At 38.6% G+C, this 27,756-nt stretch overlaps 1 protein-coding gene across 3 annotated transcripts in view; it reads left to right on the top strand.

The window, feature by feature from the left end:
• Window positions 1–27,756, top strand: part of PCED1B (PC-esterase domain containing 1B) — a 132,811-nt gene that overhangs the window by 11,659 nt on the left and 93,396 nt on the right. For 2 of the 3 annotated variants that reach the window (XM_055295135.2, XM_055295133.2), the window contains exons 2-3: window positions 13,229–13,311; window positions 15,163–15,239. The gene's annotated coding sequence lies outside the window, so the exon portion shown is untranslated. Of the gene's footprint in view, window positions 1–4,739; window positions 5,032–13,228; window positions 13,312–15,162; window positions 15,240–27,756 lie in introns of those variants that run through there. The other variant, XM_055295134.2, reaches the window with a different exon arrangement.

Below are 27,756 nucleotides of genomic sequence, written 5' to 3'. Positions count from 1 at the left end.
TATTATTTTCCATCTTTTTCCTCTTAGCCATTTTCGTAGATAGCAAGTATTATTTTATTATGTTTTTAATTTGCATTTCCCTGAGAATTAAGAAACAATTTTCTGTATGTTTATTTACACATCCTCTTTTATGAGACTTTTGCCCATTATGCTGTTGAGTTGTTCAACTTTTTCTTATTGACTTGTAGGTGTTCTTTATACATTCTAGGTTTGTGTTTTTTAATCATATATATGTGTGTTTGCATTGGATATAAATTAATATATGTTAATATTTTTCTCTCACCTTGTGGGTTGCCTTTTCACTCAGTTTGGGGGAACAGAAGTTTTTAGTTTTAATGTAACCAAGTTTATCACATTTTTTCCTTTTATGATAATGCTTTTTCATTTGCTTATTTTCTATTTAACAAAGCATTGCTGACTCCAAGGTCATGAAGATGTTCTACTCTAGAAGTTTTATTGTTTCATCTTTCAATTATTTCTGCAATCCATCTGGTGTTGACTCTTGTGTGTAATGTGAAATAAACATTAGAATACCTTTTTTTCCACTTGAATGTTGAATTGACAAAGCACAATTTATCTAAAAGATTATCCTTTTCCCTACTGCATTGCAGGATCACCTTTATCATAAATCATGCCATCATATATGTGCAGATCTACTTCTGGATTCGCTGTTGTGTTTCATTGGACAGTTATCTGTTCTTGCACCAGTACCACACAGTTTTGATTGTCACAACTTTATAATAATAGTTTCTGATATCTCATAGTGTAAGTCCTCTATATTTATTCTTCAAGAATGCCTTGGTGATTCCCAGCTTTTACATTTTATACGAATTTTAGGAAAACTTGTCAATTTCTGGAAAAAGAAGAACCTGTAGCTTAGATTTTGACCAAAATTGCATGGATGAATGTATTAATTTGGAGAGAACTAACATCTTTACAATATTGAGTCTTCCAATTATAATGATGCATATACTTCCATTTATTTAGCTCTCCTTTAATTTTTCTCAATAATATTTTAGTTTTCAGTTAGAGATCTTGCACATCTTTAATTAGATTTATTTCTAGGTGTTTGAGTTTTTGATGCTATTGGAAATATGTTTTATTTTCTATTTGTTTATTGCCAATATATACAAATACAACTAGTTTTTATATGTTGACTGTATATCCAGTTCCCTTCCTATATTCTCTTATTAATTCTAAGAATTTGTCCTCAGATTCTCTATAAATTTTGAATGTGCATGATCTTATTGTCTGGAAATGACAGTTTTATTTCTTGCTTTCCAATCTCCATGACATTTATTTCTTTCTCTGGCCTTTTGCATTGGCTAGACCTCCTTCTACAATGTTAGACTGAAATGATGACAGTGGTCATTCTTGACCCAGTTCCAGTCTTAGGGGGAAGTTTGCAATATACTACCATTGAGAATGATGTTTGCTATGGATATTTTGTAGATATTCTTTATGAGATTAAGAAAGTTCTGTTCTTAATTGATTACATGTTTTCATCACAAATGGATGTTGAATTTATCAAATGCTTTTTCTGCATTTGAGATGATTGTATGATTTTACTCCTTTTTCTGTTAATGTGGTGAATTATGTTTATGATTTTTGAATGGTAAGCCACACTTGCACACTTGGACTAAACTTGCACTCCATTTACTGTATCAATGGATTTGGCTTCCTAATATTTTGTTAAGAATTTTTAAGTAATGTTTATGAGAAAGATGGGCTTGCAATTTTCTTTCTCACAATCCTTGTCAGGGTTTAAAAATCAAGTTTACGCTATTATAATTTTTTTTAAGTCTGGAAAGCTCACCTTCTGTTTCTGTGTTCTGGAAGAATTATACAAGACAGCTGTTAATTTTTCCTTAAGTGTTTGGAAGAATTCACTGACAAACTATCTGAGCCCAGGCTTTTCTTTTTTAAAATAATGGGCTTAATTAAAAAAAAAAATACATCCTAAATTATTGATATTTTCATCTCTTCTCCTGTCAGTCTTGGTAAATTGTATTTTCAAAGAGTTTGTCTATTTCATCCGAATTGTCAAATTTGTCAGCATAAAGTTGTTTTAAGTTTCCTTTTATTGTCCTTTTGATGCTTGTATGATCTATAGTGATGTCTCCTTTTTCATTGCTGTTGTTGAAAATTTGTTTTCTCTATTTTTTTTATCAGTCTTCTTCAGATTTTGATGTTTTTAAACAACTGACTTTGGCTTTATTGTCTTTCTTATATGTTTGATTTTTATTTCCTTGGTTTTTGCTTTTATCTTTATCATTTCTTTTTGTAAGTTTGATTCCTGCTCTCTCTCTACTTTCTTGAAATTAACACTTAAATCATTGATTTTCAGGCTTTTTCCTTTCTAATATGGAATATAAGACTATATATTTCCTTCTAAGCACCATTTTAGTTTTTTCACATGATTTTTCAAATGTAATTTTTATTATTTAAGTTTAAAAACTAATTTCTGGTTTTTTTTCTTTATCCCATGGATTATTTAGAGTTTATTGCTTAATTTTGAGCACTTGGGTTTTTCCTATTGCTGTTATTGATCTTTAGCTTAACTTCCGTTGTGGTCAGAGAAGACATTCTGAAAGATTTCAATATTTTGAAATTGTTGAGACTTTTTTCTTGTTATGATACATTGATTCTAATAAATGTTCTTATGTTCTTTGCATATTTGAAGTGACTATGAAGTGGTCATTAGGTAAAATTTTGCATACATGGCATTAGATTACATATGTTAACTGTGCTGTTTATATCTTCTATATCCTTACTGATTTTTTATTTTTCACTTTTTCTGCTATGTGTTTGAAAGAGATGCACTAATGCCTCCCACTGTGAGTGCTGATTTGTAAATTTTTTTCTCATTGCTCTGTCCAGTTTTGTTTAGTTTATTTTGAAGCTATATTATTAGGTGCACAGAGATTTAGGATTGTACTCATTTCCTATTGAACTTATTTATTTATAATTATGAACTGTCTCACTTTATCTTTAATAATGTTTCTTGTCTTAAAGTTCACATTGTCTGATATTAGTATAGCTAGACAGCTTTAGGAGCAGGGGCAGGTTTGTGTTTGCATGGTATATTTGGCCTTCCTTTCACATTAAACACTTCTTTTTATTAGATTTGAAGATTTGTTTTTTATCTAATCTGACAGTATTTTACTTCAAGTTTAGTTTATTTACATTCAATGTAATCACTGACATCATTGGGCTTATAGCTACCATCTTATTTTCATTTTCTATTAAGCTCTTTTCTTTTATATTCCTTTTGTTGTCATTTTATGTTCTTTTTTCACCCTCTCTTTCATCTATTTTTTTAATTATTCAATGATTTCATTCTAAAAACTCGCAAGTTTTACTTCTTTAATTCTAATAGTAACTATCCTAGAGATTGCAATATATATCCTTGATTTATTACAGAATTATACAAATTATTTTTGCCACTCCTCTGATATTATTAGACCCTTAGACCTTTTAAATGATTTATCCCTCCTGATTTTGTTATTTTTGCTACACATCTTAGTTCTACATGTATTTTATACTACAAAGGATTTATAATTACTGTCTTTTATAATCAATAGTGACTTACAAATATCCATGTTTACCCTCACCAATGTTTTTTATTCCTCCCTTCATTTCCATATTTTTCTGTCTGGAATTCTCTTTTCTTTCTCTCTCTCTCCTTCTCTCTCTCTCTCTCTTTCTTTTTTTCTTTTTTTGAGGCAGGTGTCTCACGCTTTGTCACACAGGCTGGAATGGAGTGGCGTGATCATGGCTCATTGCAGCCTCAACCTCCTGGGCTCAAGCAATCATCCCACCTCAGCTTCCTAAGTAGCTGGGACTACTGGTGTGTCCCACTGTGACCACTATTTTTTTTTTTTTTTTTTTTTTGTAGAGACAAAGTCTTGCTTTGTTGCCTAGGCTGAGATTATTTTCCTTCTGCCTGAAGAAGATCCTTTAGTTTTCCTGAAAACATCTTTATTCTATTTTCATATCTGAAGGATATAATTGCAAGATATAATTCTAGGCTGGCAATTATTTTCTTTAAGCACTTCAAGTTGACAATATTGTCTTCTCGCATCTATAATTTATGTTGATAAATCAACTGTGAATCTTATTGTTGCTTCTTCGAAGCTAATTTCTTTTTTTTCTTCTGGCTGCTTTTATAATTTTTCTCTTTATCTTTGGTTTTCAACAGTTTGACTATGATGTGATTTTCTTTGTATATCTTGCTCCTTGTTCTTATATCAATACATAGATATTCTTATCCATTATCTCTTTGAATATTGCTTCTCCTCTATTCTCTCTCTCCTTTTTGGAACTCCAATCATATATATGTGAAAAGTTTCATATGTATCTTGTTCTTGCCATTGTTTCCATTCTTTTTTCTCTTCGTGCTTCAGGAGTAGATACTTTCTGTTTATCTGGGTTCCAGCTCACTGATCCAGCCCATTATTCACAAATTATGCTGTGTGTCATCTGCTGTAAACTTATCCATTTGAATTCCTAATTTCAGATATTTTTTCAATGTTTAGAGTTTTAAAATATGCTTGTGATTTTTTTCACAGATTCCAACTTTCTAGTGAAATTCTCCTTTTTATTAATCATTTCACTATTTATTTTTCATATTAATCATAAGTATTATAAATTCCTTTTCTGGTAACTCCAATTTTTGGTTCATTTGTGGGTCAGACAGATCTGAGAAGCTTGGTTTTTTTTTTTTTTTTTGAGCTGGAGTCTCGCTCTGTCACCCAGGCTGGAGTGCAGTGGCGCAATCTCGGCTCACTGCAAGCTCCGCCTCCCGGGTTCCCGCCATTCTCCTGCCTCAGCCTCTCCGAGTAGCTGGGACTACAGGCGCCCACTACCACGCCCAGCTAATTTTTTGTATTTTTAGTAGAGACGGGGTTTCACCGTGGTCTCCATCTCCTGACCTCGTGATCCGCCCGCCTCGGCCTCCCAAAGTGCTGGGATTACAAGCGTGAGCCACCGCGCCCGGCCTGAAGCTTGGTTTTTTTTACTCTGTCTCAGGTACTTTATATTTAGTGTTTACATTCCTAGCCAGAGAAGCAATTATATAAACACTCTCTGTATTTAATGACTCAGTTTAAGAAAATGCTTACAATAATTGAGGTCTCCTTGTTTCTGAACCTAGTTTTACATCAGAAGACCACATCCTCATCTCAGGGAGAAGAGCGAGGAGAGTCAGTGTCTAAGCATTCCTGAGCACTACGCCCGTGCTTCAGTGTTCCAGCCCCATGGGAAACCCATTCTGTACAGCATCATATCCCATAGTTAGTCATCCTTTTAGATTTTTTAGGAATATTTTAGTGTCGTTGCTATTTAGAGATTATCTGCATCTTATATTACACATTAGATAAACATGCTCTGATAATATAAATGTTATTTGAGCTATTAGATAAACTTTGATTTCAATAATTGTTCATCTTTAAAACTGATGTGGCTTTATGTTAGGACTAAAGGATTATTTATCTTCTTTATATATAATACACGTTATATATTATATATTATATATAGATATATAGATATAATAGTAATGTAATGTGTACAGCTGTTCACATAAATTAATTCACCTATATTTAGCTTTCCCTGTATCCTGTCCTCTTAAGCTCATTGAGGGCAGAGGCAGTTTTCTTGTATCTTATCACTCTACAGCACCTAACACAATAACTTTCATAAACATAATCTGGGCTTAGCAGGTCTGTGGATTGGATTCACTTGCAAAATCTATCCATTGCTTTAGAGAAGCCAATATTTAAAAGTAGACTTTTCGTTACAAGGATCTTACAGCTATTACTTGCTTTGTTTAATAATTACCTGCTTTGGAGATGTGTTTGCATTTCTAATGAGTGCTTTAATTAGCTTCTATTACATATATTAGAAAATAAACTTGGAATAGTGCCACTATGTAAGTTAACTCTGCTGGTTTAAAATATATTTGAGATAGAATTTGATTAAATAATTGCCAAAAGTAGATATGTAAGACTGTATGAGATTGCTTTAGTAGCGAGATCAGGCAGCAATATTGATTTTTTCAATTAAGTACTAAATACACCCAGTCGAATTCAAACATTTACTAAATGGTATTTTGCAATTTTCAAAAAGCCCTAAGATTTAGCCCCTCGGTTGATTCCCTTAACAACTTGATAAATTAGGCAAAAAAGCAAAGAAGAAGAGGATCATGGAGAGCAAGGGATTTACCCACATTTACATTTATATTGGCAGAGTCAGGACTTGAACTGAAGTCTCCTGAGGCCTAATTTGACCCTCTATCTGTATCAACTAGAAATACCTAAAATAACTCCTATGTCTATAAAGATAAATGTACCTGTAGAAAATACATCCCTCAAAACACACATTTAATTACAACTTCTTAAATGAGCACCCTCTTCCTTTTTCTTACAGCTCCTTATCCCTAGATTTTACAGAATCAAAACACACATAAACATCTGCCTAGAGCAAACACAGGGGTTTCCTCATGACTGGAAGCCCACATTAAAGCCATGCCTAGGAGAAGAAGGGAAGGCAGGGCTGATAATATTTTGTTTATTTTAGTCCTTCTGCTTAGTTTTTGTTTGCAGGCACTGGACTGAACTTAGTTTTCAGAGCCAGAAATTATCATTGTTTGTGTATCTCAATTTGTTAATACTCTGCTTTTAGAAATTTTTATGTACAATGGATTCCAAGAGTATTTTGGGAACTTCTCAGTGGTGAAATCTAAACTGTGGTTCAGTGAAGAGCCAACAAACAAACTGCAAAGAGCAATTGGCACAGTACACTTTTGGAGGCTATACGACTCTTCTGCTCTTCTACCACAAGGCACAGAGTAGGTGCTTGCTACAGTTAATTGGATGAATGAATGAAAAGTACCTTAGTTCCTAGCACTGTCTCCTCAGTGCACCCAAAGATTCCCAGTGATGGCTGTGCCACCATTACAGCAGCAGTTTATTTTCTGTGCAATTTGTAGAAGAAGAACCAGAAACCAAATTGTTACCCATGCTCCAAATTGTTATCCATGCTCCGAAGACTATCCTTGGTTTTATGCCATAGCAAATAAGGTCTTACCGTTTCCAAGTAAGGCTTGCCCCATGCCAGTCTGTGAAAAGGAGGCATTTGCTTTTGGGTAGTAGTTGACATGCTTTGGGGCATTTATGCTGCCTCCCCAGCTCCCATCTCAAGAATTCCTGCTATTCACAGTCGCTGCTGGAAAGGACAGGCCTAAGTGGCCCTGTCCCCACCCCATGTCTGCCTTGCCCCACTCCAATGAGACCAGGGGTAGACTCGTGGACCACAACAATCAGACTCTGTCTTAACGATTCTGAGCCAGGTTACAGAAACTACAGTCAGTAACTGTGGACTGCAGCTGAGAGCTCCCATCCAGCGGCGGCTGAGGTTGGTGCCAATGCAAGCCAAAGTGAAGGACAACTAAAGCTACTTAAGAGCAAGATTATAAACAGATGAAGCCAAAGTCTATGAACAAAGGAAATTAGACATGCTTTTAAAAAGCAAAGAGTATGCAACACTCACAGGGAATTAATAACAATATTATTTATTTGTTTATTTATTTATTTATTTATTTATTTATTTTATGTTTTGAGATGGAGTCTGTCGCCTGGGCTGGAGTGCAGTGGCACGATCTGGGCTCACTGCAAGCTCCGCCTCCCAGGTTCATGGCATTCTCCTGCCTCAGCCTCCCCAGTAGCTGGGACTACAGGCGCCTGCCACCACGCCCGGCTAATCTTTTTGTATTTTTAGTAGAGACGGGGTTTCATCGTGTAAGCCAGGATGGTCTTGATCTCCTGACCTCGTGATCCACCCACCTCAGCCTCCCAAAGTGCTGGGATTACAGGTGTGAGCCACCGCACCTGGCCATAGTATTTTTTTTAAAGCAAAGGGAGTCAAAAGAGAAAGAGTCAAAAAACAAAAGAGAGAAAGAGTCGGAGACTGGAGACCAATCAACTTGAGTTTCTGACTCTCTCTTTCCCAGCTTTGGTCGCTATGAAGTCTAGCTAGACTTTGTTTCCTGCTGGTGGGTGTCTGCAAAATTGTTGGCTTAATCTTTACAGTTAACTCCTGTTTTTAATTTGCGTTAATTTGAGTAAGATTCGATTCCCAGCCACCAATCATCTCTGACCAATGGACTTCCCCCGTCCCCTTCTCCTCTGGGAACCAGGTGCTTCAGTTTGGCCCTCCTTGCTCCTATCAAGAAAGAATGGGATCTGAAAAACTTTCACACTGTCAAATACTGAGTTTGCTGACTTTTCCAGTAACACTTTAGAAGAGCACAGCAGTGAGAAGGCCACATGAGACAATAAGGGATAACAATTCACGATACCATTTTGGGCATCAGTTGTAATCTATTTCAGGAGGAGCACCGGAACACTGGCTATTACCTCAGTAGCAGATCACTTACTATCCCCTTTTTGAGGGCTACTTAACATCACACATAAAGCTTTTCCTTCCTCCCACATTCCACACACCACATACTACATAAGCTCTTCTGTCCATTGTAAATGCCTTGAAAGCGGAGATTGTCTCCACTGTGGTTTTATACTCACTGCTCTCACACTAGCAGTGACAGCATCCATTTGAATGGATACATGTTCCACATATAATTTTAATAGATATTCCTTCTCCCTCTCTCAGAATGAATATTTTGAGAACTTCTGGGCCTAATATTCAGATAACACCTCCTCAAAAACCTTCCTTTTCCCTTTTGCCACTCCCTCTGCACTCCCATGTGTCCTTGCACTTCTGTGAGATCTCCTAAAACTGAAGAGCATGAGGAAGACAGGAAATTACTATTAGCTTTTCCTTAGTCCAGAAAAAAAAGACTTAGAGGTGGCCCAGTCATATTCATAAAGGGTTGATAAAGAAGCCAGTATCAGCAATTGAAAAGGACTTTCTAGTTCAGCCCTGCCTCCCATTCCATCTGGGCACCCCCAGCATCAGCCCACAGTTTTTCAGGCTCCAGTCCATTCCATGCCAGTTATAAAGCTGACTTTCCGATGAAAACACAGAAGGCAGAGAGCACATTTGCATCAATGCAGGTACAGGTGTATAAACTCAGTGGCTCCAAGCGGCTACACTGAGCAATGTTTACATACTTGGAAAAAGGACCATTCTCACAGATTCTGTTTAAGGCCAATGTGGAAATATTAATAGAAATTCTTGAATCTAGAACTATTCATAAATACTGTTTTAGAAGAATTTATTTTCATTCAGAAAGGACCACAGTTTCTGACAGACTGTGATTACCGTTTTATTCCTTTTTCTATATCATTAAAGGCAAGGGTAGGATTCAGAACACTCAAAAGTCATATACAGAAAGAAAAGAAAATGATGTTTTTGGCATGCTTGGATCTCTGTCATATTCTGTTCTTGTCTTTTCTGGTACAATTGTAGGATTTATTTTCTAAACATTCCAATTTTACAGCATGAATGATTGCTAATGTATAAACCAACTGAATTATCCATCCATCCATCAATGAATATTCTTGTCTTCTTTTTTCTTATATGTGCTTATCATTATACCAAAAAAGATATTAGGAATTCTGGCATTTAAAGCACTTCTTCTCCCTTTCACTTATTTTGCTTGGCTTACAGGTAATACAGTAAAGCTACCATTAACTTTGTGTTGGTTCAGATTTCCATTCAAAATATTGAATCAGAAACTCAAATCAAGTGTACTCTTAAGTATCTCAAATTTGATGTCTTCCATACAGGAGGTAAATATAAAGTCTAGAAAAAGGAGAATAGAAAAGAAATATTTTCAGAGTTTGTGGCCCTAAGAAAGACCAATCAGACTGGATTGTGGTAATAAGTCTATGTCTTCTTCACTTAGCCTTTAAGAGTTGACTTTAAAAGTTATTTGATTGGCCAGGCATGGTGTCTCATGCTTGTCATCCCAGCACTTTGGAAGGCTGAGGTGGGCAGATCATCTGAGGTCTGCAGTTTGAGACCAGCCTAGCCAGAGTGGTGAAACCCTATGTCTACTAAAAATAAAAATACTAGCCGGGTGTGGTGGCCCATGCCTTATAATCTCAGCTACTCAGGAGGCCGAGGCAGGAGAATCGCTTGAACCCAGGAGGCGGAGGTTGCAGTGAGCCGAGATCGTGCCACTGCACTCCAGCCTGGACGACAGAGTGAGATCCATCTCAAAAAAAGAAAAAAAAAGTTATTTGGTCATTTTGTTTCAAATATGAAGAATCTAGTTTATTCCATTCTATCTTAAATATATCACCCAGATACTTGGTATTGTAGTATAACTATTTGTTAGGCACATCTTTTATTATTATTATCTATACCAGATGATTTCAAGGAGAAGACATATTTACTTGGAACCAACCTATGGTTTGGGGTGGGGCTGAGGGGTGGGCAGGAGTACTGGTCCAGGAGTTAAGAGAACTAAATGCTAGTCACTGTGATACCACCAGTGAGTGAAGCTGTCACTTTTTGGGCTTTCTTGTTCGTTAGTTTCTTTTTCAGTAAAATGAGATTCCTTCAGTACCTGAAATCTCATTCTAAGACTTAATGAGTGAGCCTTTTCCTATTGTTTATCCCTTACCCCAAAACTTGTAACACAAAGTCTCCCCAATATTTATGCACTTAACAATCCACTGTTCAGTAGCCATTCTATATTACACAAAATTATCATCATGAGCCCCCTTTCCCATTCTGACTATATGGAGATTATATGGGGAAAACTATAATATGGATCACAGGGAAAAAACTGAATTAAAAGGAAGATTTGGTCCGGGCATGGTGACTCACACCTGTAATCCCAGCACTTTGGGAGGCTGAGACGGGCGGATCAGTTGAGGTCGGGAGCTCGAGGCCAGCCTGATTAACATGGAGAAACCCCGTCTCTACTAAAAATACAAAATTAGCTTGGCATGGTGGTGCATGCCTGTAATCCCAGCTACTCGGGAGGCTGAGGCAGGAGAATCATTTGAACCCAGGAGGCAGAGGTCGCAGTGAGCCGAGATGGCGCCATTGCACTCCAGCCTGGGCAACAAGAGCAAAACTCCATCTCAAAAACAAAAGGAGGTGGGGTGGGGGGGGAGATTTGAATTTATTATGCATTATTTCTAAGAGAGAACTCAGAGAAATCATTTGTCCTAAACAATAGCTTCTATCTGTTGACACCCAAGTAGTTCCCAAGAAACTAAACTGCTCTTACCAAATTATCCTTTTAAAACATCCTGTAATAGACTCATCAACTACCTGTTCATTAAAACACATGGCCTACCAAAATTATATCTTAACATCATTAGCTTTTAAATACTAGAAGTCATTTCAACCCTTAGAAAAGTCTGGTGAGCATGACTACATGTGGTAACTTTCAGATAGAATGTATCCAAAAAAAGTAAGTGTATTAAAAATGTAAATATATTTCAGATATCCAAAAATGTAGACATATTGACAGGCTTTGCTACTTTTTTGCAGTTTCACATCATGTCTTTACTTGTAATAATATCAATAATTGCTGCAAAGATAATAAACTACATTCCCATTCCCCTATCCCTCTACCCCAGTACTGTGTAATACAGTTTTCCCTGCAACATGGTGTCAGTCTGCAAAGAGTCCTTGTGACATCAGGAAGAAAGTCTAGATTTCCTTCCAGGGCAACACGTTTTGCTATTAGGTTGAACCATAAAACTGCCATTTTTGGTCAGGAAGGATTGACTACTGGTGGTTTCATATGGCACAAGCTAAAGAGCCTTCCTTGGGTTTGAGTTACAGTCCTGAGAGTCGCTTGTGTGTCCAGTGGGCCAGTTACTTAATTGCTGAGTCTTGGTGTGTGAAATGGCAATAACACTTACTTTGTAGGATTGATTATTAACTTAACATTGAGGCTTAGCAATGACATATAGGAGCAACATGCTTGGAAACAGTTATTGTTCAAGAAATAGGTAATAATACAATATAATTATCAATATAAGTAACTTAGAAGAGTTTCCTCACTTTTCCTTTAGCCATTTTTGCCTATATGGTGAAGGTAATGGTTGCTATGGTAGAGAGAAATGGAAAATATTTGTGAAGCAAGCACAATTTTTAAAACCCCAATAACAGTAAAGGCCTTCCATTCCTGTCTTGTATGCTCTCTTATGTCCAAGTAAGGGCACAGATAAAGTTTGACACATACTCGGTGGAGTATCTAAATAGAAAATGTACTGAAGCAAACCAAGAACAGAGTTTAAAAAAAAAAAAAGCACTAAGCAAACATTCTGAACTTTTGGCAGAGGAATTGGACTGTCTGAATCTCCACGACTCTTTGGAGTTATTAATAGTGATGCATTTTGCCATAGTTTGAGCAGATGCATATTTATAGGTCACGCAATATCTGTGTGGGGAGACTTTCAAGGCTTTATGGCCTTTTAAAAATGTCTTATCTTGGAAGAGAACAGGGCAAGGAGGATGCCATTTTGTCATCTGTGCAGCACCAATCACCCTGGGCTCATTAAATGTTACGGGAAAGGTGGACACTGCAGCAGGGCCTGGACGGTGGCTCCCATCTGCTCTGCCAGAAGCCATGATGAAGTCATGTGTTGCACAACAGTAGTAATTTGCAGCTATTTATGACCATTTTAATAGCGAAGGTCTAGATTAGAAGGCTGTGTTTACATGCCATGCAGCAGAATAGTTCACGAATCATTCCCACAGTAATGTTTGGTCAAACCAATCAACCAAGTAATGAAAAATGAACCAGTTGTTCTTGAGGTTGTGATTAATAGATCTCTAAGTTAGCCTCTACTTTCCTCGTGCTCTTCTATACCTGAGACAGAATTGACTTCTGCCCCATGCCCACAGACTCTCCTCCTCTGTCTTCCTGGCAAGCCACAGCCCTGTTACCCTTTCTCCACCCAAGCTCAAAGCCCTGAGACAACAGGTAAGGAAAAGGAGTTTTGGAAACCCCTGTAGAGCACCTGTGCACACAATTAAGGAAACATAATTTTTAGCACATGTTTATTTTCTCATTGTCTTTGCTCCATTGTGACTTCAGTTAGTGACCCCGATGGCCCCTTTGCATCCAGATCAGTAAAATCCTTTCATTTGTCCGCTTAAACTGACTTGAGGTTTTAGTGATGATCACTTCCATGCAGCCTGAAGGTCAGACTATTTCCTTTTGTTTCACTAGACAGTTAATCCCCTCATTAGGGGTGATGGAAAATGAATAATTAAACATGCCATTTTTGCATTTCAGGTAATGAGCGGCCCTAAGATCCCAGAGGATGCCGTAAGAGGAAAAGTCAGGGGAGTGTTGAAGACTCTGCCTCCCACAAATATGTGAGTTTCTCTCCCCTGGCTTCATGGTAGAAAAGGTTTGGCGAAGGCTTTTCCTCTAAATTGAAACAAAACAAAATGAAAACCTTAGTTATTGGGCTGTACTCTGACACTTAGTAGCTGTGTGACTTGGGGCAAAGCAGCTAACCTTTTGACACTAAAAGTTTTCTCAATTATATAACTGGAATGATAATGGTAACCATTATATTGAAATGTTATGAGCATTAAAAACATGAATGAGTGACAATACTTAAAACAGTGTCTACCACATGGTAAGAGCTCTGTAATGTGTTAATTATATTATCATTTCCATTATCACCCAGGCAAGTCACCTGAATGCTGTGGGTATCAGGCCTCAGTCAACCAACCACTTGCAGGGTGTCAAAAAGTTCCCTTTGGCCTATTGGAACAAGGATTAAGAGTAGATTATGTTGTACCCTGGAAGGAAAAAACCCAAGTAGCCATACTTCTAGGGCCTTAGGGAATTCAGCTTTCACCATACCTCTTCTAATTACTCTAAAAAGATTTTTTGGAGGGTGGAGGTGGTAGAAGGTAGAAAGCCCACAATAGTCGGGACCCAGATGACCACACTTGGTGAGTGAAGGTGAAGACACCCACAGCAGCCTCCACTGGTGCAGTCTGAATTCCTGCCTCCAATCCCAGGCCCCACAGCCTCTGCCCCTTCCTCACATTCTCCAACTCCCAGGAAGCCGGCTCGCCCTGGGCTTCCCCATCCCTGTACCGTGGAGACTGGGCAGGGACCTCTTTTGTAGTCTGACTTCTGTCTCATCTGACCATGTTTTAGGCAGACCTTACGCTCATGCCGACTAAAAATGGACTCACCCTGCTAAGGAAATCCAAGCCCCACTGGGAAATATCTCTGAGTCTAATTTGGTCATTTCTTTTGCCACTTCGGGCTGTGGACCTTACCAAGCAGAGATAGCACCCTTCAAGATGCAGAGTTCAGGGAAAGCTCCTATACAGAGGGGAGTGGGAGTCTCCGCTGAGTTTGGAAAGATGACTGGGGTTTGATTGACAGAGTGAAAGGGATGGGGGCAGTAGGGGAGATGTTTCAAGTGAGGAGGGTCTGGAATGTGCCTAGAACAGGGAATCTTCTGAGAGGCTGAAACAGGCTGCGTAAGGGAGTGCAGGTGGCTAAAGCTGCTCAGAGAGACACAGACCAGTGCGGAAAGAAAGGTCTGAGGGTTCATCAAGATATTGGACTTTATTCTGCATAAATACAGATGGTGAAGGGTGGAAGCAGCGTTTCAGAAAAGAAAAAGTGTGTAGTGCTGTGCATGCAGCATTGGTAGAGATGGGCTTGATGGGAGGAAAATTACTTAGCGGACTAGGGCCTGAGGTCATGGGAACTTATGAAGAGGAAAATAAAATGCATGAGGGTGGCTATATGATTATGTGCAGAGAGGGTGGAAACTGTTGCTCAAAACTGAGTCTTAAAATTTGTTTTGTCATTGCTTTACCCAAAATAGTCGATCCTAGTTGGATTTTTGTGGAGAAAATATTTTACCCTTTTTAGAAAGGTTCTAATAAGAAGCAGCTTTAATGCTGTTTGTGGAAGGAAAAAGTTACCAGGAGAAAGAGTGAATACAGTGCATGATTAAAGGAGTGATGGAAAGTGACAGTGGCTTTCAAAAGAACACAGGTGAATTGACATGTATTATGACAAACACAATCTTACAGTGACTTCATTTTCTTGTCAATGTTGGGAAATACTTTCTAGATATGCTAATAATGATGCCGTTAGCATTGTACAATTTTTAATTAAAAAGCTTATAATACAAATAGAAACTTCAATCTGGAGGAGAACGTCAATATCCTTTCATCATTTTACAGAGGAGTTAACAAGACTAGAGAGTAGACAGTTCACCCACAGTCACCCGGCAGGTGTGTGACAGGTCCATTGCCAGAAGGTAAAGGCTTTGCTCCTGGCCCAGTGCCCTTTCTGCTTGGCCACAAGAGTCCACAAAGACCATTTTATTTATTTATTCATTTTTCAAAATACACATTTTTATCAAAAAAGGACCATTTTTATAGCTGAAGTAAAAGACTTGGTGTTTTCCATTTTCTCTTTTTAAAGTCAAGAGCTGTTTTCTCAGATAAATTATTCACATTTCCCTTTACTGCATTATTTTTCTTGTTTGTAGAATTAAATAATTAACCTTGAGGTAATCTTTGTGTTGAAGACACCTTAGCCTAGGGGTGCGAGTTGCCTAATGGGAAGAAAAGTGGGTGCCTATGGGAAAGTACAGACTTCTAGGCGTTCCCCGGCTCCCTCGGAACAGCCCTCTGACCTGGCGCTCAGGATAAGGTGAAGTCATGGAAAAGCAACAGCAAACGCGCCTCTCAACCTGCCTTGCCCATGATGACTGTCATCCTAGGCCCCAGACTGGAGGCGTCGAGCCTCCTCATAGGGTCCCTGGGCGCCCATCTCCTTTATGGGGCCCCTCCCGACGAGGGACCCATCAGCCTCACTTCTCTGTTCTCCCTCCTCCCCACTTCTCTATCTTTTCTGTAAAATGTTTAAAAGAAAAAATAAATCTCTCCTGTTAGAGGACGTTCTTTTTCTTTTTCCTCCAGCCTTTTTTTTTCTTTCTCAGTCTCTGCCTCTCATCCAGGTGAAATTGCTTTCCTCCACCTGTGGCAAACACACATTAGGGCCTTGCTTCCTCTGCTTCCGGGGCCCGCAGCCTTCCCTTTGTGGCACCTTCTCCCCAAGACCTGTTCCTTTCTGCCTCCTAGGAACCCACTCTGGACAGGGGATGCCCCAATAACGGCAGAGGGCTCCTGCTGATGGTCCCCTACCCCCATCTCAGTTACCTGGCCAGGGCTCAGGCATGGAAAGTCCTGAAGTTCTGATTTTCTTGGTTAATCTCCTTGAAGCAATTCTTCATGATACCAAGTGCCCTGATTCTTTGTTCAAAGTTAGGGGTGGGCGAGTGTCAACCTTGATATTCTTCATTGTTGATTCATGTTCATGAAAGATTCTCCTAAAGTTTGATTGGTGAATGCCTGGGCCAAACCCCGTAAGCCTAGGTGCACTGTGCCACATCCATATCAAGAGGCTGGGAATCTTGGTGGAGTCAAAGTCTCTCCGATATCCATAAACTATTGTATTGCCTCTCCCGGCATGTCTGTGAGAGAAGGGACAGCATAAACTCTGCCATAGGAGGAGGAAGGCTTCTCTCTTCTTCTCCATGGGACGCAGGGAGGGAGCTGATAGATGGCAGCCCTAAGGGCCCAAATTTAAGAGAGTAGAGTGGGGTGAAAGTGTTGAGATTGTGACCATTTTCCCAGAAGAAGCAGAGGGCATAATGCATCAAAGTTAGAGCACTAGAAGCGCCTTGGTATGGCCCCCAACACCAACGTGGGCAGAGAGGCCAGACTCCAGCAGGCAGCAGCAGTGGCAGTGGAGGTGGCACAGGCAGTGGGCTGGCAGTGACCCTGGCAAGAAAGGATGCAGTGCGTCAGGGATGAGAGGATGCCAGCTGGGGACTCAGGCTCAGGTGCAGGTGTCACTAGACCTGGGCTAGCCTCCCACCCACTGGCCAGTTCCACAACAGATACAATGTCCCCCTAAGGAGGAAAGTGGTAGAAAAGTAAATACGTCTTAATTCCCAAAACTTCTCTTTTATATCAGGTAAGACTCCTAAACCAGAAAAATGAGGATCTTTGTTGCTAATTACATGCTAGGTGTCCTTAGGAGAGACATTTAAACTTTCTGGACCTCAGTTTTCTCATATATACAATAAGGATGTAAATAATTATTCTTTTGTAGGATTGTTGGAGGACAAAATGACAATATGAGCAAGTGAAATGGTATGCCTGGTACCAGTGAGCCCTCAGTAAACAGTAGGCAGCAACCAAGCTGGTGGGAAGTCTCCTATCCAGGAGGGTAGAACTTGTTGACTTGCAAGATGATGAGGATTTCCAGATAGACGCAGGTGAGTAAGCATTGCTTTTTCCAGTTGAATAACCCTGAGATCTGCTGCTGGAGTGGACTCTGGATGTGAGCAGGAGGCAAAACACAGGGAAAGTAACCCGAGTGCTGCTGAGCTTCTCAGGTGCTGATTTAGAAACTACCCATGCTCACTACACAAGAACCTAAATATACTGGCTCAGCTATCTAAATGGCAATGACAGTTGATGACAGATGTTTCCCAACGACCTCCTCTCCCAGAATCTTTTGCATCCTTACACGTTCCTGTTCTTCAGATTCTATCTGGAAGCAACACAGTTCCCAAATGTACATCAGATTGTGTTTTTCCCCCACATCTTCACCAGGCTTGTATGATCATCTTTTTACTTTTTCTTAATCTTTTCGATTAAATTGCAATTTAATTTTTATTTTTCTGACCACTGGTGAGACCTACCATCTTTTCACATATTTATTGGCCCTTTGCATTTTCTCTTAGGCTTTCATTACTTGAGTTTTACAACAGAATGGCATCATCTTTAGAATCAGTCCAAGGCCAGCGTTCATTACAGCCACTCCTATTATTTCATTTTGTTTTCTTCTCTTCTTTAAACTTCATGCCTCTGATTCATCTGTTTAATTTTAATGGCTAGGCATGGCAGCTCACACCTGTACTTCTAGCACTTTGGGAAGCCAAGGCAAGATTACTTGAGAGCAGTCTGGGCAATATAGTGAGACCCTGTCTCTACAAAAAATAATAGTAATAATTTTACAAGTATATAATACTTCAGGGCACACACTGACTTTTGTTTGTCTTCCTTTGGCAGAGTCCTCACCATAGATAGAATTCTTTCATCTTTTGGATTAATCATGATTCAGGTCTTGAAATGAAAACTAAAATAAACTTTCCAGTTGTCCTTTAATCTCAATTTGGACTTATTCTAGGTTGAATGAAAATCACCTACTTGATAGTACTCTACTTATGTTTTTGCACTTTCCAAAGAACAGAATTGGAGGCAGAATACTGTAGAAGAAATTTTCTTTTTTTTTTTTTATTTATTTTTTATTGTTATACTTTAGGTTTTAGGGTACATGTGCACAATGTGCAGGTTTGTTACATATGTATCCATGTGCCATGTTGTTTTGCTGCACCCATTAATTCGTCATTTAGCATTAGGTATATCTCCTAATGCTGTCCCTCCCCCCTCCCCCCACCCCACAACAGTCCCCCGAGTGTGATGTTCCCCTTCCTGTGTCCATGAGTTCTCATTGTTCAATTCCCACCTATGAGTGAGAACATGCAGTGTTTGGTTTTTCATCCTTGCGATAGGGATGCAAGGCTGGTTCAACATACACAAATCAATAAATGTAATCCAGCATATAAACAGAACCAAAGACAAAAACCACATGATTATCTCAATAGATGCAGAAAAGACCTTTGACAAAATTCAACAACCCTTCATGCTAAAAACTCTCAATAAATTAGGTATTGATGGGACGTATCTCAAAATAATAAGAGCTATCTATGACAAACCCACAGCCAATATCATACTGAATGGGCAAAAACTGGAAGCATTCCCTTTGAAAACTGGCACAAGACAGGGATGCCCTCTCTCACCACTCCTATTCAACATAGTGCTGGAAGTTCTGGCCAGAGCAATCAGGCAGGAGAAGGAAATAAAGAGTATTCAATTAAGGAAAGAGGAAGTCAAATTGTCCCTGTTTGCAGATGACATAATTGTATATCTAGAAAACCCCATCATCTCAGCCCAAAATCTCCTTAAAACTTCAGCAAAGTCTCAGGATACAAAATCAATGTACAAAAATCACAAGCATTCTTGTACACCAATCACAGACAAACAGAGAGCCAAATCATGAGTGAACTCCCATTCACAATTGCTTCAAAGAGAATAAAATACCTAGGAATCCAACTTACAAGGGACGTGAAGGACCTCTTCAAGGAGAACTACAAATCACTGCTCAATGAAATAAAAGAGGATACAAACAAATGGAAGAACATTCCATGCTCATGGGTTGGAAGAATCAATATCGTGAAAATGGCCATACTGCCCAAGGTAATTTATAGAAGAAATTTTCAAGAAGATTCAAGTACTAGATTTAGGATGTAGAAGTCCCCGCTTGCATACTGCTGCCAGTCTCCTTGCAACTTTCAGCAAATCACTTTCCTTCCTCTCTCTGTAAATGGAGGCAGGTGGCAAGTTGAGTTATATCAGTGATTCTCAATCCTGGCTACACATTACAAGTACTTGAAAAACTTTTTTTTTTTTTTTTAGTTTTATTTGGTTTATTATTGTCTTTAAAAGTCTTCGCAGGCAAAGCCATCCCTCCTTGTCTGTATCTTACACCTGCCTGGTGGTTTTAGTTGAGGATTCTGGGAAAAAGAGACTTAGAGTGATGATGAGGAGATTTGACATTTTAGGAAGAAAATAGGAAGTTTCTGGAATTTCAGAAATTTTCAAACTTCAAAAACTGTAATGGTTGTTTCCGGATTCTTTATTTTATTCCATCTCTATAAAATTCCATATATGGAAATAATGTGTTCCCTCATATTTATCTCTATTCAGTCATGCATTTATAACATATTCATTGAAAACTAATTACGTGCCAGGCCAGTGCAAGGAGAGAAGAGGGTGCAATAGAATTACCTGAAAAACTTTTTTTAAAGGCTATTTAAGAAACTAAAAAAAAAAAAAAACTTTTAAATACTGCATCCTAAGGTCAGTTAAATAAGAATCTCTGGGAGTAGGATCTATGCATCAGCACTTTTAAAAAGTGCCTCCAGTGATTTTCATATAGAACCAAGAATGGGAATCACTGAACATGATGATCTCTGATATCCCTTGTAGTAAACATCTCCATGATTCTAAACCATGTTGAAATGTGGGCAGTATATCAAACTCTTTAGTGATTTTTAAGTTAGTAAAATGGAGATTCTACTTCATGTTCCCACACACAGCAATGGAGTTTAGAATTGGCCTGAATGGTTGGCTTGGAAGATGTTTGTTAGTGGCCAGAATCATTCATGAATCTTCTAGCTTTTTCCTCTCCTCCTATGGTGATCATGTCTCTAAATGAAGCAATATGTGCTTTTGTTGAGCTGAAAACTGGATGAACTGAGAGATAAAATGAATGGACAATTAGTCCTGTAAATCACTAATCCAGAGGACAGGCAGCAACCACTTCTTCTGTCCCCACTTTGAGGTTAAAAACAAAAATGCTGTGTTTGGAGGCCGTAATGTGAGGTTTTGTCAACAAAGAGGAAAGTGCAATAGGGTTATAATAAGACCCACTTCGATAAATAATTTTTTATGCAATCCATAGCAATTCAGCCAATCAATTAATTATGAATTGCAAACATATTTCACCCAGGAAGTGTTTGGTAACAGTTTGTGGTTGACAAAGACAATGTGTTCGACATAGGATCTAGCCCAAATTTACTAACAAAATATGGTACTTTTACTGCAAAAGTGACTTAGGAGACATTACTGGGGAGACAAAACCCTTAATACACAAAGATACTCCATAAAACTTTAATTTCCTGGCAGAATCTATAAATGCAAGAGAAGCAGCCTCATCTTGAATTTCAAGTAAGAAATGTTTTGGAAGCCATCTGTGTCACTATTCAGAAATATAATCAATGAAAGGTATGAGGTTTCCTGAGAAGCTGCTTCGATCATGCAAACATGAGCTTCATTTTTAGATGTAACTAGTATCTTCTTTCAAGTGATTATTGATCAGGTTCTTCTCTGCTGAGTCAATGACAAACACACACAAAGCTTGGTCCAACGTGAAGTTTGATGTCCTGGGTCACAGTTGCAGGGAAACATGAGGTCATAGCACCAGAGGTTTGAGCTCTTCAGTTCAAAAACCATGTGCAGCATGAAAGAATGCTCTGGTGTTCTTTGAAGTTTCATGTATATAACTTCAAATCTCAAAGAGAAATACATTTCTCCTCCCGCTGAATTCAATTGCTTTGTAAGTGGTCTGATTTCTGAAAAATTGATTTTTGGTACAACTGAAGAGTCTATTTAACATTTGGGTTGCCTTAATAATGGAAGCCCAGGGATGCTATGACTCTCATGTTTCAAGGACCTGTGCAAAGCCACAAGGACATAAAGATCACGACAACATCACTCCGCCCTAGATGAGCTCACTTTCTATGGGAACCAACACCTATATTAGAGTGTTGGAAGACCGCCTTTAAATGCTTCAAAATGCATCTGCTATTATTTTATGATGCGAGAAAGATCACCATGGTTTTCACTGATCATCAGAAGAAATAAGTACTTATTAGATTTTTATGTCTATATTATTTATATATTTTGAAATTGTGGTAGAATACACATAACACAAAATTTACCATCTTAACCATTCTTACATTTACAGTTAGTTACTTAATGCCTTAAGTACATTCACTTTATTGTGCCACTGTCACCACCATCCACCCACAAGACTCTTTCCATCTTGCAAAATCGAAACTCCAAACACATTAAAAAAATAACTGCCCATTCTTCCCTACCCTCCACCCCTGGTAACCATATTTCTACTTTCTGCCTGTGAATTTGTCTCCTGTAGATACCCCTTTTAAGTGGAATCATTCTGTGTTTGTTCTTTTGGTTGGTTTATTTCACTCAGCATAATGTCTTCAAGACAAATTTTTTTTAAAGAGCCAATAAATACTTCCAAGTGTCTCATAAGCAACCAACTGTGCTTGTTCTAGCTGAGGTACCTCGGTTTATTTACAGATCTTATTAGAAAGTCGCTTCTCATGGTAAAGGGAGCTGATGTCATTTTGTACATCTTTGAAGGAATTCAGTATCATTCATGGATTATCCATTCATGGGTTCTCTGATCGCTCAAAGGCACCGGCACTGCCCCTCATAAGCTGTTGGCGGGGGTCGTGTAGCCCCTCCACAAGAAGGCCAGAAAAAAGGCAGCCCACCTGACTCAGAGCTGCCAACCCCCAGCCCACGCGAGCTCTGTGCTTGATTATGGGTGTGTATTACCATCTGGTATGTGGGTTTAGCACTAAGTATGGGAAAATCAATCAGGCTTTCCATGTCGTATGTTGCTATTATTTTATTTAACACTTGTTCTATGGCCAATACTGCACCAAGCACAGCATAAAATCTGGAATTACTTGATGCACTCCCTATCTATTATCCAAGGGAAACTTCTGCCAAACTTGCGTCAGGGGATTCCTCTCAGTCCACTGAAAAGTGACTTTATTTCCTAATGCCTTCCAAATACAGAGTCTTGATTGTTTAAAGACTAAAAGCTATGCTTTAGAATTTTAAGTAAGATCCATTTTAATAAGACTCTCTTAGCAAATTTCTCTATACTTCATTAAGTTTCTATCCTGGAGGAAAATATATCTCTCCATGTTCCATGATGTTAGTGCAGGAAATGAAGCAACCACTTCCACTCACTATTTCCCTGGCTGTTTCTATTTAACAAAATGGTGATTTTAGCTGAAGCTTTGTTTGTGATTTTAATCACCATCTATATGTTGGACCTCAGTAATTAGAAATTTGAGTGTTTGTCATAAAAAGCTACTTCCAAGGTACATTATTTTACCATGATGGCTTCCAATGTTATGGTCTCTTAAAAACTCTGTAAGGTCACATTATTTGCCAGTGTTTGTAATAGACATAATACCTGCCTTTCTCTTATGCCCTTTGGAAGACTCTCCAATTCTTCCCTGGGCTCCAGGGAGTACTGGGATTATTCAAGTGCTTCCTTCCTTCAGCTAAGAGACTAAAGTTTCATTTTTACAGTAAAGAGCCTCAGCCTTCAGAGAGCGGTAACAGCTTCTTGGGCATGTCAGCCCTTGCACATACGACTGCCCTGCTGTGTGCAAAAGCAAATGGAATTTCCTTTCCTTTCCTCTTAACTGATATTCCTTCACTCTTGCTAGGTTTGCCTTTACAATCTATTACCAAAAACTGGATAACAGAACTAGCATTGTTTAAAAACATACACAGTCCCCTCCTAATGACTTGGGGATGTCTTATTCATTCTGTAAAGGAAAACTGGGCACTGGGTTTGGTCTCTGGGATATACTAAGATGCTCAGACAGAGTGCCTGTTCTAAAGAAGTAGGGGAGAGGATTTATACTCAATTACATCATACTGTACAAGTGAGGACATAATATATGGTATCAGAGACGGCTGTGGAAATTCAAAAGATGGGAAAATCTCTGAATTTAGGAATCACAGAAGGGGAATGAAAATACCTCACTTTTCTTGAACATATACTATTTATCAGGCACGGTGTTAGGCAGCTTACGTACATGATTTAGTTCAATCTTCACAACCATGACATGATGAGGCATTTTTTACTCCAAATTTGGCAACAAAGAGAAAGAAGCTTGTCCAGATCTGACTGTTTGCTCAGCTTTCATGCTTTATACTGCGTTGTTCCATACTGATGACGCTCTTGCTTCAAATCCTATTCCCCTGTTCTACACCTACCTCCCAAAAGGAGGAGAAAGATTGAGAGGCTTCAGACAATCAGATTTTACAAGATTTGTACTGCCTTTTAGTTTGCATCAGAAATCTGTGGGACCTGTATGCAGAGAACCATATATGTCAAAAGTGTAGCCAAAATGCAATTTTTTTTTTAAAGAATGTAATTTTAAGAATTGCATGGCTGGGCACGGCGGCTCACGCCTGTAATCCCAGCACTTTGGGAGGCCAAGGCAGGTGGATCACCTGAGGTCAGGAGTTCGAAACCAGCCTGGCCAACATGACCAAACCCCATCTCTACTAAAAATACAAAAATTAGCTGGGTGTGGTGGTGGGCAGTGTTTGTAGTGAGCCGAGATTGTGCCCCTGCACTCCAGCCTGAGTGACAGAGCATGACTCCATCTAAAAAAAAAAAACCACACACACACACACACACACACACACGTAATTTATTTAGAGGCACACAATGGGGAAGCCCTTTGTATGTTTGCATGGTTCTTTCTTCCTCTTGTGATTCCAGATGGGAATCTAGGACTTAGATAATTGACTACAGATTTACTGGGGTTGGGGAAAGATGCAAAGCCGTAACACAGGGGCACACTTGTACAGAGAGAGCAGCTATCAGAATTCAGATTCAGCACACCTTCATGAGTAACCACTATGTGCCACTTAGAGGCTTATCTTTTACACTTTTATCTTCACACCAAACCTGCAAGTTGGATGCTAATCTCTCCCATTTGACACATGAGGAAACTGCGCCCACATAGAAAGTAAGTGATAGAGTTTAGATTCAAACTCAGGCCCTCTGCCTCAAGTCCAACTTACAACTTAAAAGCAGAAATATTTGAAGTCTGGAAAGAGGCTTTTCAGTTCATTCAAATCTGGCCTGTCAAAGCTGGACATGCAGCTTTCTCCACACTCTGGTCTGTCGCCTTAGCACCCTGCACTAGAGACAGAGAGTGTTACCCCTGGGAACAGCCCAGTGTCTGGCTCTTAGCACATATGTACATGCCTCAATTCTAGCTCAAAATTACATTGCCCTGGTTTAGAGGAGGCTGCCTCCTCACTCCTTCTGCTACTGCTTGATCTGCAGAGCTTTCTTGAGATAAAGCAGATGTTCCTAGCCCAGAAGCCTAAGGTTGCTGCACCAAGCCCTCTAGCTGGAGCAGGAATGAAGGTCCCCAACACCAGAGACTGCCAACAAGGTACAGGCCTCAGAGTAAGCCTTGAAGAGTTAGCTAATGGCAGCATCTGGCTTTCCATCGTGATCATCTTACTTCATGACACAGCACATTTTTTAGGAAATTACACTTTCATTTTTCCTGCTGTCCCTTAAACAAGGTTTAATAACATTTTCTGGAAATACAGGTGAGAAGTAGATTTGGGAAGTTAGACTATATGCAAATTAAAATCATAACTTGTTTGAATTACTCCAAAGTTGGTATCTTTTTCAAAAATAATAAAGAACAAATGCAGCAAATTATTCAGTAAGGTCTGAGTAAAATAGGCTGTTACCTGTTTAAGTATATAAAAATGTATATAATAAAGCCTGGAACACAGGTTATCAATAAATACTTATATAAATGAATAAATGTATGGTGATTTTAGGATCTTGCCAAAACCAAGAGTGTCAGCCTTCTTTGGGTTAGGCCTAATTTTGAATCCTGATACTAATGGTGGGGGAATTACAGTGGTAAATGTTGAAGGGGTCTGCTGCTCCTTTATTTTCTGCCCAAATGACATTAAACCACCTTTGCATGGTATCTTCACTCGATTCTCACTCCTGCTAGTGTGGTTTCTTTCCTGCTTGCTCCCCTGCCCCTCCCGCAATGTCTGTGGACTATCTGAACCCTTCATTTTGTACTTTTTTGGTGGGCAAACACAGAAAATTTTGTCTTAAAGCTGTAGCCACACTCATGAGGTACAACTGGAAACTGCTTCAATAAAGGAAGGCAGTATGAACACTTTGATACTTCCTCCCCTCCCTCCATTCTCCTTGCCCTCCTCCCTCTTCTCATTCCCCTCATCTTTTTCTTCTTCCCCTGCTTATTCTAGAAATGTTTCAGATTAGAAAATAATTTGTTACTTTGCTGTTTTAAAAAGGTGATATGTAGTCTCCTTATCTTAGAGATTAAGTTCTGTGTTCACCTAATGTACAACCATTTATTCTGTAAGTGAGGTAATGACATGATGATTGTCTACAGCAGATTGGAGACACTTTGTAAAATTAACATGTCTTACATCTTCCTATAATTATTTTATGTGTAAATTATTTAATATGCACAATGAAATTGTATACAACAAAGTGAACTGCTATGCCAGGCTCTGATCCAAAGAAATTGTATGGATTGGTTTTTGGCATCTGAGGGCACTTTAGCTTTTACTTCACATCAGTGAAACTATGTTCCTTTAAATTAGCTCACTAGAAATCTATACTAGTTAGAATAATGAAAACTTGAAATAAATAAGGTATATAGAACAAGAAAATATTCCTGATTCAATTGTTTCACGATTTCTATTAGCACATTACATTAATGTTTTGTTTCAAAATATGATGGTTACTTTCTCAACATGTTTCTATTTTAAAATGACCTTTACTATCAACATGTCTACATGGTGTCAAGTAATTGGAAGGCAAATACAAAATTCATATAAATATTTGCAGACACACCCTCAGTGTGATGAGCCTTGACTACAAAAAAAGATGTTGATAAGCTCTGTCCTCACCAATAATTATTTGTTCCTTTTGGAAAAGTACATAGTCTGTCAAAGCAACTGAATTATTTCTAGTCTGCAAATAAATTTAATGGAGCAAATACTTTCTAGGTCACAGTATGGGAAAGGTGACATTTTTATTATGGAAAGAGTGAAGGTCTGTTTTTTGATCTGCTAAAAAAATAGATTGGCATAGAGTTTTATTCTAGTCACAAAATTGAATATTTTATTTTGAGATTTTAATTTTCAAAAAACACCATCAGATAAGAAAATGAGTCTTTGTCATATACATTTTGTCCCAACTTTATAATAATTCATTACTAGTATAGTATAAGGTTTTAATAGGTAGTTAGATCATTTGAGCCAAATTATTTGCCAATTTAAGTATTAATTATTCATTTATTGAAAATGTCAAAGTTGTGAGATCCTGGACTGCGTTAATCATGACTTTTTTTTAATTTAATTTTTTCTTTATTCAGAACAACATTAAACAGCAAATAAAAAATACCACTGCAAGCCCAGGAAGATCTCAGAAGAAAGGAAAAAGCTTTATATCTTAGCACTTTTTAAAAACAGCTTTACTGAGACATAATTCATATATCAAACAGTTTACTCACTTAAAATGCACAATTCAATGGTTTTTAGTATATTCACAAATAGGTACAGCCATCATCACAGCCAATTTGGGAATATTTTCATCACCTCAGAAAGAAACATTGATAAATTAACCAGATATGATGGTGCATGCCTGTAGTCCTAGCTACTTGGGAGGCTCAGATGGGAGGACTGCTTGAGCTGATCTTGAGCTCCTGGGCTGAAGTGATACACCCACCATGGACTCCCAGAGTGATGGGATTACAGATAGGAGTCACTGTGCCTGGCCCAGCATAATGTTTTCAAGGTTCATCCCTGTTGTAACATGTAGCAGCATTTCATTCATTTTTTTATTATACTTTAAGTTCTAGGGTACATGTGCACAATGTGCAGGTTTGTTACATATGTATACATGTGCCATGTTGGTGTGCTGCATCCATTAACTTGTCATTTACATTAGATATATCTCCTAATGCTATCCCTCCCCTCTACCTCCACCCCATGACAGGCCCCAGTGTGAGATGTTCCCCATCCTGTGTCTATGTGTTCTCATCGTTCAATTCCCACCTATGAGTGAGAACATGCGGTGTTTGGTTTTCTGTCCATGTGACAGTTTGCTCAGAATGATGGTTTCCAACTTCATTCATGTCCCTACAAAGGACATGAGCTCATCCTTCTTTATGGCTGCATAGTATTCCATGGTGTATATGTGCCACA

Source organism: Symphalangus syndactylus, chromosome 10, assembly GCF_028878055.3.
Source record: "Symphalangus syndactylus isolate Jambi chromosome 10, NHGRI_mSymSyn1-v2.1_pri, whole genome shotgun sequence".
In the NCBI taxonomy this organism is placed as follows: domain Eukaryota; kingdom Metazoa; phylum Chordata; class Mammalia; order Primates; family Hylobatidae; genus Symphalangus; species Symphalangus syndactylus.
This window is presented reverse-complemented; position numbering and strand designations above follow the sequence as displayed.